Consider the following 17,574-nt stretch of genomic DNA (forward strand, 5'->3'; position numbering starts at 1 on the left):
GTGCTACTAATCCTTCTAATACGTAGCATTTCCCCGAAAGGAATGCTACTTATCAGATGGTGAGGATGTTGGCTGGACGCATGTAAAACTGTATTGGCTTTCTATGCAGACTAGTAGCCAGACCTGTGTTAGTTACAAATACCTCCCTGTCCAGAAACACCACTGCTTTTTCATTTATTGTGGATGTGAATTCTAAGTTCAGGTTGTTATTATTTAATTCCACAAAATTTTGGGCCTCTTCTATTCATCCTCACCATATAAAAGACAAGTCATCTATATATCAAGATAAAACGGTACATGTTCCTGCATGGTAGCCAGAAGGTGTCCCCTGAGGACCTGCTCTTCCCAAAGTCCCATGTGCAAACATGCTAGACTTGGAGAAAAGCAGGCCCCCATCGCGACCCCCCTAATCTGCTGATATATATATATATATATATATATATATATATATATATAAATATATATATACATACCCCTGGCGCTGAGGAAGGCGACAAAGACGCCAAAATGCATTCGCCACCAACGAGGGTTCTATTCTGCTGAAATAAAGGTGTCTCCATCAGTTTCCCCGCTTGTGACCTCATTTCTTCGTTTGGAGAAGTTGTTTTGCATATACATATATATATATATATATATATATATATATATATATATATATATATATATATATATATATATATATATATATATATATATATATATATATACATACATACATACATATATATATATATATATATATATATATATATATATATATATATATATATATATATATATATATATATACATATATATATATATATATATATATATATATATATATATATATATATATATATATATATATCATATGTCATTTGAGATGTCATCAGTGATGTCACTGAGCATATCATAAGTGATGTAATATGTGACGTCATCATCAGCGCAATGCAGGGGCACAAGTTATAGTTAGGTCTACAAACTATAATGGCCAAATTTCTGGTTTTGTACGAGTGAAATCTCCAACTTCCTATAACGTCCCTGAAACGTATGTTTTTTTCCAGTAAATTTCAAAGGTTTTTTAAATGCTAATTTCTAACTATACGTCCCTGAAACCTATGGTTTTTTCAGGGAATTTCAAAGGTTTTTTAAAATGAAAATGTCTAACTATAACGTCCCTGAAACCTATGTTTTTTTCAGTGAATTTCTAAGGTTTTTTAAATGTTAATTTCTAACTATGCCTACAAAGGTAGGACATGTAAGGAAAGTGGAAGAAAAGCACAGAGGAGCAGAAAGTCCTCCTGTGCCCCCAACTTTTTGCTGATGGGTACTAGTGGTTACTGACGCATACACTAGGGAACACTAAGTGTTGGGGTACCCCCTGTGATTAGCATGACCTTCTCTGTATTTACCATGAGTTAATACCTGAGTCATTGCATGAGTACATGAGTGACTGGATGATTAGAGTGCTACAAGGAGAGTGCATGGTGATTTTATAAGTGCTTGAGTTTTGGCGCAGTGATTGGATAAGCACATACGGTTGGCTGGGTGATTGGTGGACTGAATAGATGGTACCAGGGATATTTCTGGACTGCATAGGTAGTCTTCAAGGTATTGCAGCAGTGCTTGTGTTAGTGATTTGGTCGTTGCATGAGTACATGGGCACCGAGTAGATAATTAGAGTACTGCAAGGAGAGTGCATGCTGAATTTATAAGTGCTTGGGTATTAGAGGAGTGTTCGGATTAGTACATGATAGTTGCGGGGTGACTGGAGGAGTACACCGGGAGTGACAGTGTGATTGCGGCACTGCATGGCAACTACTTCGGGAATTGAAGGAGCAAATGAGAAGTGTGTAAGTGGGTATAGGACTGTATGGGTAGGGCATATGGGATTTTCACAGTGATTAGTTAGTGACTGGTTCATTGCATGAGTACATAGCTACTGACTGAAAGATTAGAATACTGCAAGGAGAGTGCCTGAGTGAATTTATAAGTGCTTGGGAATTGGCGGAGTGTTTGGATTAGTACATGGTAGTGGCTGGGTGACTGGAGGACTGCATGGGGAGTGATAGGGTGATTGCTGGACTTCATGAGTACTACCAGGGGAATTGAAGGAGCGAATGAGAAGTGTGTAGGTGGTTAGAGGACTGCATGGGTAGTACACAGGGATGTAGCAGAGCATGTGTAGCTGCCTGGATATTTGCATGACTACATGGATAGTGACTGTATGATTAGAGTACTGCGAGGTGAGTGCATGGTGAATTTATAAGTGCTTGGGGTTTGGCGCAGTGATTGGATAAGGACATAGGAGTCTGCTCATATCCAATAAAGTATTGGACCAGCATTGTAGTGCAGCTCTTTGCTTAGGGCAAAACTTGGAGCAGAATGTATTAGGCAGCGGCCCGGCTGCCAAGCTTGCACCACCCGCGATGCGAAGGGGCCATGCGGCGGGGTGGTTACCGAGCCGGATTTGTGCAATCACTGGACGGGATTGAGAGGGGACACTGCCAGCAGAGGCCCATTGGCGGGCTGGAAATTATTTTGACAGAAATGTGATTACCTATCCACGGTGCAAATCTACCGGGACCACCATTCCCATAATGCCCTGCTGAGTCATTTGATTGTTGCAAATGCTGTAAGTGGTCAAGGTGCGATTTGTCAGGGGAATTTTCACCCTGTTCTCCCTTTCCTTTCCCTATTAACCAAAATCCACAAAAAAACACCGGGACGCCCCAAAATTTCAGCAATCAAAAGCATGACCGAATATGTATGTATGAAAGCATTACCCTCGTTTGTGAAAGACACAGGGGATTTTTTAAATAAAATACAAAACATTGTACGGACGGATAACTTAATTCTCATGACCCTGGATATAGAGTCGCTCTATACCAGCATTCAACATTCACTGGGTATTAATGCAGTTAAACATCTTTTGAATTCTAGGCTTTGTGAATACCTTATGCACAACAAAATGTTAGTTGCCCTAATCATGTGGTGTCTTGATAACAACTATTTTACATTCGGTAAGGAAGTTTATAGGCAAAGAAAGGGTGTAGCGATGGGGCCCTGCTTCTCCCCTAGCTACGCGTCTTTACATGTGGGCTATCGGGAGGAGCAGGTCCTCAAAGTACAACACAAGGAAGTTGTTAGCAACAAGATTGTGCATTGGTTGCGCTACATCGATTATGTTTTTATAGTTTTGAATGGAGATATTGAGAGTGCTGAGGATTTTATTAAGACAATCAATGACAACTGTTTTAATTTACATTTTACATCTCATATCAGTCCGACTAAAATAGAATTTCCAGATGTAAGCATATACTCTAAGGAACGAAAATTAGCCACCACTGCTTACAGAAAACCCACAGCAGGGAATGCAACACTCCATGCGACAAGTGCACACCCTAAGCACCTAATCAGTAGCACCCCTATGGGGAAATTTTAAGATTAAAACATATCTGTAGCACACCAGATGAATTTGAAAGTTGTAAAAACGAGGCTCTGATAAGATTGAGGAAAAGAGGTTACACTAGCAAGTTGTTAGCAGGGGCAGTGATGAAAGCCAATAATAGATCAAGGGCATCACTGCTTCAACATGTGACAGAAAAGTCAGATTCTGAAAATGTAACTGAAGATTCACCAAGACTTATTACATCATTCAGCCGTCAAACGAGGAAAATATGGACAATAATCAATAAGAATTGGCCTATTATCTTGACCGATAATGTCCTCAGTAGCAGACTTCCAACCAAACCTACTATAACATTCAGAAAAACCCAATCTATGGGAGCCAGACTTTTAAAAAACAGTCCGGAGCTAGGAAATATGGAAACTTGGTTAAAACAAAAATAAGGCTTTTTCAAATGTACAACATGCCCCGCATGTAAATTTGGAGTTAATACGACTAAATATAGCACTCCATTCGGAGAAAATGAGGCAGATATTGAAGGCAATTACAACTGCCGTACTGATCACGCGGTCTAGGTTCTCACATGCACCTGTGGGCTTCGGTATGTGGGAAGTACCAAGCTGCAGGTGCAGGTGAGGATACTTCAACATCTTCGTGCAATCATAAATAGTGATCCAGCTTACCCTGTCGAACGACACTTTAAAGAGGCCTATAATAAAGACATCAATTGCTTATCATATTTTGTCATTGACTCAAGCCCTACGTAGAGGGGGCAATCGGCAGAGATTATTAAGACAACGGGTAACTAAATTTATCTTAGAACTTGATAGTAAATTCCGAATGGCCTCAATAATACAGAGGATATGCTTACCTTTTTTTTATAAATTACATTGTTTCCCTTATTATGTGAGTTCTTAAAGATTTTAACCAAGCTTTCACAAAATTTGCTGGTTAGATCTTTAACATCAATAGGATCACTACGACAATGATCTATTAGCAATGTCCATTTGTGTCTTACTGGAGAATAAGTATTTCACCCTACAGGCTTGCGGGGTGGATTAGCACTTTCTAATTTACAATTCGTCCGCTGCTAATTGAGAAGTACTAGGGTATGTTTTCATCTTGCCTCACTTTTTAATGTGTTATAGCTTATTACTGTCCACCACACTCAATACATAATTTTTAGGAAATAGTTTAGATTCTTCTATTTTTACGTTACTTATTAATGTATATATTTTTTGCACTAGGCACTTTATATTGTAAATGACACACAAAATTAATTGCACAGTAATTACGCAAACTCTTATGTGTTTATTTTGTCCAGTCAGAACCCATGCATTGGTTAAGAACAAACACATTGTTTGGATTCAAATTATAAGCATTAAGGCGGTCATTTTTTTGTATTTCCAATGTAGCATTGTTATTGCATTTTGCAGTTATATAGTCACCAATCCATTCTATGGTTATTCTGGCACTTTTGCGGAAATTTGCACATTCATTGCGTACTTTGCACACAATTGTTTGGTAATTTTTTTATATTTATTTCTAGTAAAATGTGAAAAGTAATATGTATATATTTTAAACTCTTTATACATATTTTGTGTTTTATTTATTAATTACAAAAAATTGTTTTTACATATTGAATTATAGAACACATTAAAGTATAAAATAATATGGCAAACTGCTGTTCCACTATGTGATCAAGGGCACTGGATGCCCAAAACGCGTCAAGGAATAAATAACATCTGCATTTGGATTGTCGTGTGGTTCGTTTTTCGTTTATATACATATTCTGCTCCAAGTGTTGCCCTAGGCAAAGAGCTGCACTCAAATGTTGGTTCAATACTTTATTGGGTATGAGCAGACTCCTGTCAGCCGATAGCATTATTATTATTATTATTATTATTTGCTGTTTTATAACGCGCTTCATTACTCCAGAGTATCCTGGCGCGAATTAGACAGTCCTTCCCTCTTGTTTAGCCTGACGTGTTTAAGCAGTATGCTTTCTTCAGAGGCAGCATACAGGAAAGATTACGTGTAGAACCCGGTCTCCATTCCCCTTTTGTAGAGCTCAATCCCATACCCCCAGCTGGGTGGGTCGAACGACTCAGCAGGGCATTGTGGGAACGGTGGTCCCAGTAGATTTGCACCTTGGATAGGTAATCACATTTCTGTCAAATTAATTTCCAGCCCTCCAATGGGCCTCTGCTTGCAGTGTCTGCTCTCAATCCCTTTCAGTGATTCCACAAAAACAGCTCGGTAAGCACCCCGCCGCATGGCCCCCTCGCGGGTTGGTGCAAGGTCGGCATACCAGCCGCAGCCTAATACATTCTGCTCCAAGTTTTGCCCTACGCAAAGAGCTGCACACAAACGCTGGTTCAATCGACAGCATTAGACAGTCCTTCCCTCTTTTTTAGCCTGGCGCGTGTCAGCTATATGCTTTCTTCAGAGGCAGCATTCAGGAAAGATTACGTGTAGAACCCGATCTCCGTACCCCTTTCGTAGTGCTCAATACCACATCTCCAACTGGGCAGGTCAAAAGACTCAGCAGGGCATTCTGGGAGCAGTAGTCAACTATCGGCTGACGGGAATCTGCTCATACCCAATAAAGTATTCAACCAGCGCTTGAGTGCAACTCTTTGCTTAGGGCAAATCTTGGAGCAGAATGTATTGGGCGGCGGCCCGGCTGCCGAGCTCGCACCACCCCGCAATGCAAGGGGGCCATGTGCGGGGTCGTTACCGAGCCGGATTTGTGGAATCACTGGTAGGGATTGAGAGCGGACAATGCCAGCAGAGGCCCATTGGCGGGCTCAAAATAATTTTGACAGAAATGTGATTACCTATCCAAGGTGCAAATCTACCTGGACAACCGTTCCCACAATGCCCTGCTGAGTCATTTGATTATTGCAAATGCTGTAAGGGGTCAAGGCGCGATTTCTCATGAGAATTTTCTCTTCTTGGAAAATCTGGAGATACATCATTATGTCAAACAAAATTTCATTTGGTGAGAGGTACAAAAATATATGTCTTGGTATTGCGTACAAGGCTCTCTGTGCGCCATTGTTCTGACCGGGTTTTTTATTCTATTTTTGAGTGATGGTGACTTTAGCCTACTATCATTCTAATAGAGGGATTAGAGCCTTAGATTTGGCCTATTTACATGATGAATCCATTGATCTTGACATAATTCCCTATTCTTTTCTCTATTTTAGGGCTTATAATCTTATGTTAGGGGATAGATTCCTTAGTATTGGTATTATATCGTCCTTTTGTAAGGTTATTAGTATATTCTGATAGAGTTATTCATCTTTCTGCTTACTTCGGGCCTTGTAGGCCCCGAACGGGAGAGACTCCATCTTTCTTTCTGCTTCGGCTGCTTGATATGCTTGTAGGTCAAATGTGATGTTTTGGTTATAAGGTGTTGTTCGCTTGGAGAGAACCGGCTCGAGCTGGCCCTTATCGAAAGACTGTATTTTTCTTCGTGTCGAAGACGCAACATCAGGCCGGCCGGCTGAGAACGCGTCCTTGGCACGGGGTGGTACAAGAATTTAGTGGGCGGCAGGTTACTGGCTGGAAATTTCCATGCATGAAGAGGATTCTATATTAGCGAAAGTACAGAGAGGAGAGTCAGTCATTCAGTCAGTTAGTAGACCGCAGCTAGTCGTTAGCATTTTTGCAGTTAATCAACTTGGAGCAGACAGTCGCCATTTTGAAGTCTGAAAAGACCGAAGGCTGATGATCTCTCAGAAAGATTGGAGTTACTTTAATTGGAGCAGTTAGTGTGCTTTGATACTGAGATCAGAGCATGCAGAGTGAAGAAGTTAGTGGAGCGGACGAATACTAGAGCGGCAGAAACTTAATTATAAGATCGAAGTTTGAAGGTGAAGATAGTCCGTGACAGAGAGGAGAGAGGAGTAGTGCAGAACAACGAGAGTGAAACAAACGAAACAGAGAACAAGAGAGAGGTTCCGGTGACTTGGAGGGGAGCAGAGGAGACAGAGCATAGCGGTGCAGACGTGTGTCCGTGATTGCAGGGGTGATCCTAAGATGAGCCACGGCACAGACGAGAAGGGAACCCAGATGACAACTGAGTCCAGACTTTGTACTCATAAGGTGACGTCGACCCTTTCTTATTAGCGCGCACACAAATATCTTAATTCTTTCCTTTGCTTTTCAGGCTATATGTTATATTGCAGTGTTATATTGTTATTATAATTTGCTATTGTGTAATAAAGGGACCCCAGTTCTTAGTGAACCACTGTGCAGGTGTTGTTTTTCATGATGAGACTAACCTTTCTTCTAGCCAGATGCTGTTATGTGGACGGATGTGTTTCCCGTCCAGGTAAGTGGTAACTGATCCAGGGAGCAAGGAGCGCCTAAATCAGAGAATAACCTTTGCATGTTGTAATTTGGCCATTCTTGTGTGAGAGGATTGAACTGCCTATCTGCCACATAAAGGATAATATTGTATATGAGATATCCCCAGTAGATATTTGATATATAAAAGAAACTTCCCAACAGAGAGAGAGAGAGTTGAAGGTATCAATAGGACAGTGATCGCCGTTGTGTAGCGGCGTTAGTGAGAGCACCGGAGGGATACGGTGTGAATCGTCACACGATTGTGGCGGCAGCGCGAGCACCGGGAGGATATGGTGTTTAACGCCACCTGATTGTGGCAGTAGTGAGAGCATCGGGAGGAAACGATGTGTATACCCGCAGGATTGCGGCTTGCGTGAGCACTGATTGAGGTCAGTGTGTAATGGTAAGTGATCAGAACTGCCCCCTTCACTATGAGGAGGAGGGTAGCATAGTCTGGGCCTGAGTTGCCGCGAGACTATAAGGTATGAGTGTGGTGTAGAATTTGGAATTCCAAAGCCATTAGTGATTGTTTCTAGTAATTCCTATGGATTTAGGGGTGTTGTTAATAGTATAAGCTTGTATATTGCTAATTCCCCATCCCCAGAGAAGGTATCTAGGTACCGAGGTAAGTAGGTCCTGAGGAGGGAGGTGGTAAAGTTTCGTCCGGGTTGGTGGTGTCTTGGTGAGCTGATCCTATCTTGTCCGAAAATCCGGTCGTTACATCTGGCGTCACGAACCGCTTACGTAAGCCTGGTAGCGCGGTTTTGTTTTTTCCTTGTTGGTTTGCGCTCGGCTCGTGCGGAGTATATTTTGTATATTATTTGTTTATAGTTGTATATATCTTTTTGTTTTTGGCACAATGTTTTTGAGAAGGTCAAAATCTACTTTTAAATTGCCCGTTGAAATTCCCGGATGGGAATCAACGCCTTACGAGGCATTGGCTCATGAGTGGGCTGATTGTACTGGTTTGAGTGAGAATTGGAGTTCTTGTTTGGAAGCGGCGGATCCGGCTCATGTGATTGCTTGCTTGCAGAAGGTGCCGATTGTGAAGGGTGAGGAGCTTCCTATCTTAGGACGCAGAGGTTGGATTGTATTGTATGCGTACAGGATTGTACATGAGAAATATGTGAAATTGCAACGACAATGTACTGATCTTGAAGAAAAGTTTGTTGAAGTGCAAAATGCTCACACTCTTTTGAGATGTCAAAACAAATTGCTTGTTGACAAACTTGAAACTTATCAAACCATTGCTGAAAGAGCTGCTGTTCGTATTGCTAAATACAAATATAAGAATCGTCGTGGTCGAGTTAGCAAACGAAAAGTGCGTCTAGTCGTGGCGAAAGCCGGACTGGACTGGAATCCTGATGAGTGGGACGGTAATATCTGGGACTCGAATGATTCTGGCTCCTCGGCTGAGGAGTCTGACAGACGTGAGTGTTCTCGCAATGGACGTGACTGTAAAACTAATACTTCTGACAAACTTGATGATTCCGGCGAGCGTGGTCGGTGTTATAAATCTAACAACCTTTCTCGATTTGACTGTCTCTCAAAATCTGTTGATCGAGTTCCTTGTGATCCTCGTACTGAGGTTTCTGCACATCTGGTTTTTCGACGAAAGTTACAGCAGGCTCCTGGTAATCCTAATGGTATTCCTTTGGATAGCTTAGAAGATTTTACGCAACAAGAAGTTAGTGATATTTTGGAACGATTTCGACAACGGCCCGGTGAGGCTTTTCTTACGTGGATGGTGCGTCTCTTTGAATTTGGTGCTGCTGGCATCATGTTGGATATGGGAGATGCTTTGAAGGTTTGTTCTTTGAGTTCTGATTCTACTGTACAGGATCATTTCCGAAACTATAATGGCAATGGTCAAATTAGTTTGCTTCAATTAGCGACTGATGGCTGTAATCACAAATACCCTACTGAATCTGACTGGCCCCTGAATGATAAGCCATGGTATACTTTGAGAGATGCGGCACAAAGACTAAAAGAGGAGGTGATGAAAACTGCGCTTTTTTCTGAGTACATCTGACAGATTATTAGAAGGTTTGTTGACGTCTTCTGTGCAGAACTGCATTATCTGTTCTTCCCCTGTTGCATATAAACAAGTTATGATGACATTGTTGATCAATCAAACTGGTAACCCTTTGTCTTTAGTGCTTGAATCTGTATGGCAGCTTGGTGACTTGGGCGAATAGCTTAAACCTGAAAGACAATCCAGACCTGAGGGTCGTACTGGGGGAAATTATCAGTTTACTAGACGTGATATGTTTCTTGCCCTGTTGGATGATGGCGTGAAGAGAGAAGAGATTGATGGTGAACCTAATAATCGTTTGTGGGCTATGTTTCGCAAACGCGGTTTGGACAGAAAGGCGGGTGCTAGACGTGTAAGAAAGAATGATTGTGATCGTGAATATTCTGATGACAGTGGGGATGACAGACGTCGTGATGATTCAGATCGGCGTGATAGACGACGGAATGAGAGAGATATGTCCCCTTGCCAAGAGAGAAAGAGAGGGAGAGAGGGAGAGAGAGAGAGAGGGGGAGAGATGAGCGTATTGAAAACAGATACAGAGATGAAAGGGATCAGTCCCCTGAAAAAAGGAGAAGAGAGGAACGACACAGGTTTTCTGAACGTAATTCACAATACGATATAGATGACAAGAACCCGTTTCGTGACGGGAAAGGGTACGAACAAGAAGTTACATTGTCTAAAAAATTTGAGAGTCTTTACCCTGATCTGTCTTGGTTGTCAGAACGCAATAAAAATGACTAGGAAATAGGTCAAGCTCCAGTACGCAGTTGGGCTCACAAAGACAATAGACCCTATGTAGATATTGAAATTTTTTGGAGACATCGTAACATACAGAGGGCCCGAGCATTGGTAGATACAGGAGCGGAGGCCACTTTAATTTATGGAAACCCAAAGAAATTCAAAGGACAATTTTTCACAATTACTGGTTTAGGTGGAAAGGAAACTCCCGCAGTACAAACAAATGTTGAAATGAAAATAGGTAGAATTCCCCGGAAAGAATACTCTGTTTTGGTTGTACCACTCTTAGAATACATAATTGGAATTGATATCTTAAAAGTTATGACATTATATTTAGATGATGGATGTTATCAATTTGGAAATAGAAGTTATATATCATCCAGACCTGTATGAGTTGGCCGTTTGTGAATGCCTCCTATAAAAACTCCCCAGGCTACAAAATGTATTTCCCAAAAACAGTATCGTATTCCAGGTGGGCATGAAGAAATTAGTGCTACAATTCAGGACCTAGTGAATGCAGGAGTTATAACTCCAGTTACTTCTGCTTAGAATAATACCGTTTGGCCGGTACGTAAAAGTGACAATTCTTGGCGCATGACTGTTGATTACCGCGAATTGAACAAACATACACCCCCTTTGACTGTTGCAGTACCGGACATTATTACCTTAATTGAAAGAATTCAAAAGCACCCAGGAATGTGGTATGCTTCTATTGACATTGCCAATGCTTTATTTTCAATTCCAATTGCTCCTGAGTGTCAGGAACAGTTCAGTGTTACATGGAATGGACGTCAAATGACGTTTAGAAGTCTTCCCCAAGGCTATGTACACAGTCCTACAATATGTCACCGGCTGGCGGCGGAACATTTAGCTGAAATACCCCTAAACCCACAGATACAGATGTGTCATTATATTGATGACATTTTGATTCAAGGTGAAACACAGGATCAAGTTCAGACTCAGTTAGACCAGGTTATCAATCATTTGCGAGATAAAGTTTGGGAAATTAATCCCGACAAATTACAAGGTCCAGCACAAAGTGTAAAATTTGTAGGCATTAATTGGCATAAAGGAAACAGAGAAGTAATTCCACAAGTAAAACAGAAAATTATCGATTTTGCAGTTCCCCGGAACAGAAAGGAAGCCCAGAGATTCATTGGTTTATTTGGTTTTTGGCATCAACATATTCCACATTTGAGTCAGATATTAGCCCCTTTGTACAGAGTCACTCGTAAAAAGAATGCGTTTGAATGGAATAAACCGCAGCAAGATGCGTTTGATTTGGCGAAAGAAGCGATCCAGTATGCTTTCGATCTGTGGCCTGTACGTGATGGTGATGTGGATCTGAATGTGTCTGTGCAAGGTCCTTAAGCGAATTGGAGTTTGTGGCAAAAACAGGGCAGAAATAAAGTACCGCTAGGTTTCTGGACTAAAAAGTTACCCGATGCTGGTGAGCGTTACACAACCTTTGAAAAACAGTTACTTGCATGTTATTGGGCTCTGGTGGATACCGAGCAATTGACTTTGGAACATGATGTGATTTTGAGACCTGAAATTCCTATTATGCAATGGGTTCTGAGTTCGGCGAAAACTCATCGAATTTGACATGCTCAAGAGGCGAGTGTGATTAAGTGGAAATGGTATATTCAAGACAGAGCACGTGTGGGACCAAAAGGTGTTGCGACATTACATGAGCAAGTGGCGCTGGTGCCATTGAAAGAGACCGAGAGTGATTGCTCCGTACCTATGGTACAGGAATCCCCTGTTAAGTGGGGTAAGCCATTTGATGATTTGTCCGCGGAGGACAGAAACCATGTGTGGTTTACGGATGGTTCAGCGAGGTACATAGGAGAGAAAAGGCATTGGAAGACAGTGTCCTATAATCCTGTCACACAAAAATTACTGAGTACAACTGGTGAAGGAAAAAGTAGTCAATTTGCTGAATTGTATGCTGTTTTATCAAGTTTTAAAACAGGAACTGCCTGATACGTGTCATATTTCTACTGACTCCTGGTCCACTGCTAATGGCGGTCTGGTTACCCACATGGTATGCTCGCAATTGGGAATTACATTCTAAAGAACTTTGGGGTAAAGTATTATGGCAAGAACTTTGGGAATTGCTTCCGCAAAGTACAGTTACCATCTTTCATGTGGATGCCCATACACCAATAGACTCCCTTGACAAATTCTTTCACAATATTGCAGATGAGAAATCTAAAATTGCTGAGGCAGTGGTGGACATGCAGAATTCTGATTTGGCGGGGTTGGCGAAATGGGCCCATCAGAAAGCAGGACTTTTTGGAGAAAGAGCCACTAGCAGGTGGGCTGCTGACCGAGGAATTTATATTGCTCAGAATTTAATTAAAGATACTATAATGCATTGTCCTGTCTGTCAACATTCTAGACAACGAAAAGTACCCCAAATTGTTAGAGGACAATTATATCGAGGTAAATTACCTGCTCAAATTTGGCAGATTGATTATATCGGTCCACTCCCCATGAGTAAAAATTATCAATACATATGCACCATTGTAGACACTAAGGGCCAGATGTAGGTAGCCCTTTACCGATCGGAAACGGCCGAAAATACCGATTTTCGGCCGTTTCCGATCGGTAAAGGGCTAGGGAGATGTAGGTGCACATATTCGGTAATTTTACCGAATCGTTAATATTACCGAATCGGTAAATTTACCGATTCGGTAATATTTAACGAATCGGTATAATTATTACCGATTCGGTAATATTTACCGATTCGGTAAAATTACCGATTATGCTATGTGGGTAGCCAATTTTACATTGGCAAATGGCTTACAGAATCGGTATTTTACCATGGAATACAAATCCATGGTAAAATACCGATTCCTGTGTACATGCACATCTGTGCATGTACACATGTGCCATGTGACAGACAGACGTGCCCTTAGGGCATGTCTGTGTGCCACATTGCACACATGCCCGTTTTGGGGGTGCTAGAGGGTGTCAAAGTGACACCCCCTGCACCCTTTACAAAATCGGTATTTACCGAATCGTTGAATACCGATTTGGTATTTGAATTGAATCCTATGGGCTTCAAAGGCCCATAGGATTCAATAGCAAATACCGATTCGGTATTTACCGAATCGGTAAATACCGAATTTTAAGGATTCGGAAAAGAATCCAGATGTTGGGACCTACATCCCATTTACCGATTTTGAAATACCGAATCGGTAAAATTCGGTATTTCAAAATCGGTAAATGGGATTTACCTACATCGGGCCCCTATAGTGGTCTTTTAGTGGCCTTTTCCTGTAAACGAGCTACTCAGGTAAATACCATTAAAACATTGGAATTAATTATGCTTTATTATGGTGTCCCATTTCAAATACAATCTGACAATGCATCCCATTTCAAAGGAAGATTGGTACAGGAATTTTGTGTGGAAAACAACATTGAATGGGTGTTTCACATACCGTACTACCCACAGGCATCAGGCCTTGGGGAGAGAATGAATGGTTTGCTAAAAGATCAATTGTGTAAATTATCTGATTACAAATATAAGAATTGGAGAGATCATTTGTTTCATGCACTGTTGATTTTGAATAATAGCCCCTATTTAAATGCTGATTCCCCATTAATGCATTTATTTCCTCCAGCTGTTGATGCTAGACCAAATACAGTTAAGAAAACTGTAATGTATTGGGAAATTTCCCCGGGAGCCCTAGCTCCATGCAGAGCAACCCCAGGTTCCGCAGGCTTAGACCTGCATGCCATGAGTGACATTACTTTAAAAGGAAGAGATCGAGCTGTCATTGAAACTGGCATTGGTGTCAGAATACCGACAGGAAGTTTTGGATTAATTGCCCCGAGATCGGGCCTGGCCTTAAAAGGCATCCAAGTGCTTGGAGGTGTAATTGACAGTGATTATCAGGGAGAGATCAAGGTACTCCTGCTGAATAGCAGTGATGTTGATTTACCAATACACAAGACAGACCGAGTTGCTCAATTGCTAATCATGCCTGTTTTCAGTGGCGAGATTCAGAAAGGCACCGCCCCAACTCTATTAACTGTTCGAGGACAAAAAGGTTTTGGCTCCACTGATAATCCGGGAGCGAGAGTATGGGTGCAGTTGCCTAAAAATCCCCCTGAGCAAGCTGAAATTATTGCAACCGGTCATGATAATACGGTACTTGTCATGAGACCAGGGAAAGATAGCTGGGAAGCAATCCCAGCTGATAAATGTTACTTACGAGAATGAATAATGCCTGTATTTGATTTTATTTTCAGATCATTTTCTGGACTGCTGTTGTAGGATGTGCCAGCGCTGGACTCCTTTTGGCCTGCTACGCCGGGAGAGGAAAGAACCCCCAGACTTTGGTTGATTCACTAACCAGGAGACATCATCCCTTTGCTGTGTGGGATTCATCATCTAACTTTTGGACAACCCTAGCACGGAGAGTGACAAACTCCCCACATTTCTGTTTCACACTGATGCGTTCAGTAACGGACATATGAGTGACCTGTTTGGTTGCCGTTCCAGCTTCCATGGAGACCTTTGCCCATATTTTCAATATATCAAATGCCCGTCCTAACATTATTTTAGGTGACTTTGCAACCCACGAGTACTGTCCTTTATGTACGGTGCTGTCTGAACCAGTACCCCCAATTCATTCCCAGATAACTACATATAATATCACACAGGGTGATCTATGTTTCTTCCTCACATGTGATCCGAGTGCCATAACTGAATGTGTTCGTTTAAAATTGAAAGGTGCCACTTTATTTACAGATCACGAAAAAACTTTATGTTCTCAAAGACTACCCAAATTCTGTACTTCAGTCAAGAATAATATGACCTGTAAAAGTCTTGTAGTCACCCCTAGCCACTATAGTACAATGTTATTACCTTCTGGATGGCTTTTCTCTTGTGGCAATACATCTTGGCCCTATATTCCTGCAAATATTACCGGAGGACACTGTGCTATTACTAGATTAGGCTTGCTAATGTTCTCTTCACATCCTAATGCGAATTCCCATATTGCCCGTGATGCTGTAATATTGGACGACAATTGTGACTCTTCACTACATTTATTTTCTGAATCTGAATATCTTAGTTTGGCTTTCTCTATTTTAGGTGTTCCTGCCTTGTCAGTGTATAATGCTAAATCTATTGCAAAAATGGCCTGCTGGATGGTTAAATCCATCAATCGCACTTCTATGGTTCAATCTGACTTGCTATTAGATGCCCAAGGTGAGCGTAGGGCAATTCTACAAAATAGAGCTGCTATAGATTACCTTCTACTCAAACATGGTCATGATTGTTCTGACTTTGAGGGCCTTTGCTGTTTCAATCTATCAGAACACACTAGGTCCATTCAAGTTCATATTGACAAACTCCACGATTTGACCAAAGAAGTTAGAAAACACATAGACCAGGGTTGGTTTGACTGGCTTTTTAGTTGATTACCAGATTTACATTCTTTACGTCAAATATTAGGGGGTACCCTACTTGCTATTTGTATCTCAGTTGCTATTTGTTGTTGCATTCAGTGTATTCCTTCTTTAATTCAAACCTGCAGATGGCGAACTAGATCCAGATCTGTCAACTTTGTTTCATATTATTCTTCAACAGACGTTAGTTCCATTTAGCGAATATTAGTAGCCTAAAGTCAAGAGTGAAATGTTCTGACCAGGTTTTTTGTTCTATTTTTGAGTGATGGTGACTTTAGCCTACTATCATTCTAATAGAGGGATTAGAGCCTTAGATTTGGCCTATTTACAAGATGAATCCATTGATCTTGACATAATTCCCTATTCTTTTCTCTATTTTAGGGCCTATAAGCTTATGTTAGGGGATAGATTCCTTAGTACTGGTATTATATCGTCCTTTTGTAAGGTTATTAGTATATTCTGATAGAGTTATTCATCTTTCTGCTTACTTCGGGCCTTGTAGGCCCAGAATGGGAGAGACTCCATCTTTCTTTCTGCCTCGGCTGCTTGAGATGCTTGTAGGTCAAATGTGATGTTTTGGTTATAAGGTGTTGCTCGCTTGGAGAGAACCGACTCGAGCTGGCCCTTATCGAAAGACTCTATTTTTCTTCGTGTCGAAGACGAAACATCAGGCCGGCCGGCTGAGAACGCGTCCTTGGCACTGGGTGGTACAAGAAATTGGTGGGCGGCAGGTCACTGGCTGGAAATTTCCATGCATGAAGAGGGTTCTATATCAGCGAAAGTACAGAGAGGAGAGTCAGTCATTCAGTCAGTTAGTAGACGGCAGCTAGTCGTTAGCATTTTTGCAGATAATCAACTTGGAGCAGACAGTCGCCATTTTGAAGTCTGAAAAGACCGAAGGCTGTTGATCTCTCAGAAAGATTGGAGTTACTTTAATTGGAGCAGTTAGTGAGCTTTGATACTGAGATCAGAGCATGCAGAGTGAAGACGTTAGTGGAGCGGACGAATACTAGAGCGGCAGAAACTGAATTATAAGATTGAAGTTGGAATGTGAAGTTAGTCCGTGACAGAGAGGAGAGAGGAGTAGTGCAGAACGACGAGAGTGAAACAGATGAAACAGAGAACAAGAGAAAGGTTCCGGTGACTTGGAGGGGAGCAGAGTAGACAGAGCATAGCGGTGCAGACGTGTGTCCGTGATTGCAGGGGTGAACCTAAGATGAGCCAAGGCACAGACGAGAAGGGAACCCAGTGTCACAAACTAAGCAGGTTGACTAACCTTAAGAGTCAGGTACAGCAGGAGCGATGGAGTAGCTAGTTTCCTTCCCCCCTAGGAGCGGCCCCCCAGGAGAGTCATAGATATAACACTCCCCTAGGAGGACCTCCCCCAGGGAAGGGGAAAAGTGGAGAAAGAAAAAATAACAGACTGGCAGCCAGAAACCATCTACTGCAGGCGAAGACAGGTTAGGTGTTCCTCCTTAAGTCTGCATACTGTTTCCTGCATGGAAACACAAGAAACACTTGTAAATACTATCCCCCTTCCCCTCACTGGGACTAATATAATTAGAGGTATGAAGAAGAGGAAAGTACTCACTGATCTGAGCTGCCACAAACATCCAAGAAGAAA

This window comes from Lissotriton vulgaris, chromosome 9, assembly GCF_964263255.1.
Source record: "Lissotriton vulgaris chromosome 9, aLisVul1.2, whole genome shotgun sequence".
In the NCBI taxonomy this organism is placed as follows: Eukaryota; Metazoa; Chordata; class Amphibia; order Caudata; family Salamandridae; genus Lissotriton; species Lissotriton vulgaris.